The sequence below is a fragment of the Poecilia formosa genome, unplaced genomic scaffold, assembly GCF_000485575.1.
Source record: "Poecilia formosa unplaced genomic scaffold, Poecilia_formosa-5.1.2 Scaffold9, whole genome shotgun sequence".
In the NCBI taxonomy this organism is placed as follows: Eukaryota; Metazoa; Chordata; class Actinopteri; order Cyprinodontiformes; family Poeciliidae; genus Poecilia; species Poecilia formosa.
Genome location: NW_006799948.1, coordinates 4,946,211 through 4,949,557, shown reverse-complemented (window position 1 = coordinate 4,949,557; position 3,347 = coordinate 4,946,211). Strand labels below are relative to the sequence as shown.

Below are 3,347 nucleotides of genomic sequence, written 5' to 3'. Positions count from 1 at the left end.
CAACACTCATTTTTTCTAGGAATGTTGCAGTAAATTTTATTTTGTATAAATTGATCATTTGAAAACAATGCATGTTTTTTCTTGCACTTCATAATTATTCTATTTGTAAAACCCCAGAAGTTTGGTTGTAATGTGACAAGACCTGAAAATCTCAAGAGCTATAAACACTTTTTGAGAGGCACTATACCTTCTAATATTATGGCCTTTAACTGCCTTACTTTGTCTCTTACTTTTGTGTCCACATCCTCAAAATGACTGGCTTTGAGCAAAATCTTAACCAAAAGTGATCTTCATTTGTTGTCTGAGCTAATCCCACTCAACTCCAGGCAATATTGATGGTGACTGTGAAGATTTCTGCTTCAAGCATCAATAACTGGATGGGTCATATTGTGCCTGAAGCCAATCAATAGCCTTATCACACTTTTTCCTGAAACCATTAATGTGAGAGACTTTCAGAAATACCCCTGAATAGGATCCAAGAGACTAAACCTAAAAATGTGACGGGAAACATTTTTAGATGGTAACCAATATTGGTAACAATATCTTGCTGCCTCATCCTCACAGTGGAATGCCATGAAGGTTATCTAAAAATAGATTATTTGAGTTTGTCTTGTAGTGTCAGGTTCAGATCAGCAGAGCTGTGACTGAAAACTGAAGAGTGACTGATTTAATTCCCATATCAGACACAGAATCAAAACTAGCCTTTGAATGTAACCCACACTGGGTTTCATGGTGAAAACCATAAAGACCTGTATAAAATGTAGTAATATGTGTCCTGCTACATCCTGTATAAAGCAACACAGCATTTCAGAAGAAGAAAGTCATAACTTGCTGATAAATTATGGCAGTAATAATTCCCTTAAGCCATTGGTCTGCCACACAGATCTGAGATGCAGAATGTTACATTGACATTCACCTTGACTCTTACTTAAGACATAATCTAAACAGGCAAGTGCAAGGCTGTGTAAATGAGTGAAAGAGAGAGAAAGATAATATCCGAGTTGCTCTATCAGGTGGTCAGTGTGATGAAGAGAGTAACTACGAAATGTGGTTACTTTAAACAAAAAAACACTTCAGGAAATGGACATCTGTAGCCACAACCTATCATTAAGTACGTCCAATGGTCAGTCAATAGTTCAGCAGACCTCTCGAGACTAAATGAAGTGAGCATTATTATCTATCAAGTGCTTTAAGTACTTTAAATGGACTCACTGCTGGAGGATAAGACCACATACATCGTACTCCTGTGGAGTAAAAGAACACACCCTTTCGGACCTGGAAGGCTGCACAGTGGAGTAAATTACATTTATACACAAGGGCGTAGGTTCGGTCTAAGTTTTGGTGGGGACCTTGACCTCCCCCACCCGCAGCACAGTGAAATGCCCAAGAGCACCGAACATTTTTGAGAAGGGGGGGGGAACCCACATTGGCTTAATAACCCCTCCCCCCAACCATAACCATATCATACATCTTGTGTATACAACCAGATACAGTCATACTGAGATAATTTCACAGTATATTTCATATCTGAGAACTAACACCTCACCTGGAGCCCTGAAGCTCCAGCCACCTCTCCATCGTTCTGCTCTGCCCCTTGCTCTGCTGTCTGAGCATCCTATGTGAAAAAATATTACATAATTAACAGACCTATTCTACCTCTCATTCGGTGCTGACCTTACTAAACACCGGACTTTACAACAAATGCGTTGCGTGATAGATATCTAACTTATGGGTCCACTCACTGTACTTACAGCCGACGTAGCGAAATAACTTCTAATGTCTGTCCTTTTCTTTTTTGGTGGCGACATGGTCTCGGAGACTCAGAAGGAGACGCGTGTGCCCAGCTAGCCGCCGCCTTTTGCAGCTAATCAAAGAACGTCCGACGATTCAACTGACTCCCCCTCCCCCCACCCCCACGACAGCACCGTTCCGACACGGTCTCGAAGGCTCATAATAAATGTCAAACTAAGAAGCTTCCGTTCCGCGCACCGCCTGTTGCTGCTAATCAAAGATCGTAGATCCACGTTCTTTGAGCCAATATGGCAAAAATTGGTCGGGACTTTTTCATATCCCGTGAATATTGGTAGGGACATGTCCCTACCGTCCCTACCCAAACCTACGCCCATGTTTATACACCATAAAAGGTACTTTTCCCAGTTACTCTAGTTTAACGATGGATTTGTACAATATAATTCTCTTAATCAGTAACACAGCATATTGGCAGACAGACATGGACATCTCACTGGTGACCTTCTACATCAAAAAGGCGATGGAGCCAACTCCAGTCAGGGAATCGAACCCCCTCCCAACGCACAAATATCCAAACTATGCCAAGTTTCACCATGTGGAGATAATCCATAGTCAGTATGATGGATTACCTGAGCAGCTTATGATGATAATATCTGTATTTTTACCTTGGTTTGTCAGTGATGAAGGGGGTCTGGGGGGACACCAGAAGCACAATTAATTCCTTATTTTGGCTCAGATGAATTTTTAATAGTTCAAATGTCAAGGTAAGAGAAGGTGCAGTTAAACATACAGCGTAGGAGTCATGAGGTTTGCAGGCATTTTTCCAATGTTGCATTTTGAATTGCAGATTAAATGTGTCCAACAGGCTATGCAGAGCATGTAATGAAAAACAAAACAATAGAATGTTTATTCTTAATCATTTTATATAAAAAAGGGCAGTTTATAGTAACGTCATTACTTTTTCTCATTTGAAAACGGCACCTTGTATTCACTTAGGTTATCTTTGTTTCATATTAAAATTTGCTTGATGAAGGAACAGGGGGAAAAAAATATTTAAGGGTGTGAATGCTTTTTTTATGGAGCTACATTTCTACCATTTTGCCACTTAATTGTATGAAAATTCTGGCCAAGCTAATTCCACAGTAAATGTTGAGCGCTTTTTGCACTCTTCACATAGAGCTGTGTGTGTGACCTTGAATGCAACAACTGTGACTCACAGAAGCATTTTAATCATTTGGAAAAAGAACAGGGCAACACTTCACATGTAATTATCATGTCTATTGTGAATGTGGTCCACAGAGACTGTGCGATTTGGCGTGTGTGGGTAGAGATAAAAAAAGAAGAGCTTCTCTCTCAGACCTACTCATGCGTGGAATAACTAAATGGTTTAAACGCAAAGGGACTTTAAAGGGCACAAGCCATGTGTGTGAACAAAACATAAAAAAGGGAGGAAGTGCTTTCGTGCACAGCAGGACGTCAGGATGCACACATGTTAAAAAAATCTTGTTTAGTGAGGCGTAAGCACAGCCCGAAGAACACCTCCGGGCCATAAACATTTCATGTATTTCATGGATATTTATTATGTTGTGCTCTGTGCA

At 40.4% G+C, this 3,347-nt stretch overlaps 1 long non-coding RNA gene across 1 annotated transcript; it reads right to left on the bottom strand.

The window, feature by feature from the left end:
- Nucleotides 1-1,502: 1,502 nt before the first annotated feature.
- Nucleotides 1,503-2,112, bottom strand: LOC107834002 (uncharacterized). Its single transcript, XR_001659778.1, has 2 exons — nucleotides 1,752-2,112; nucleotides 1,503-1,615 (listed from the first exon to the last, which is right to left on the bottom strand). It is a non-coding gene; the product is annotated as an uncharacterized LOC107834002 (long non-coding RNA).
- Between the last annotated feature and the right edge of the window lie 1,235 nt (nucleotides 2,113-3,347).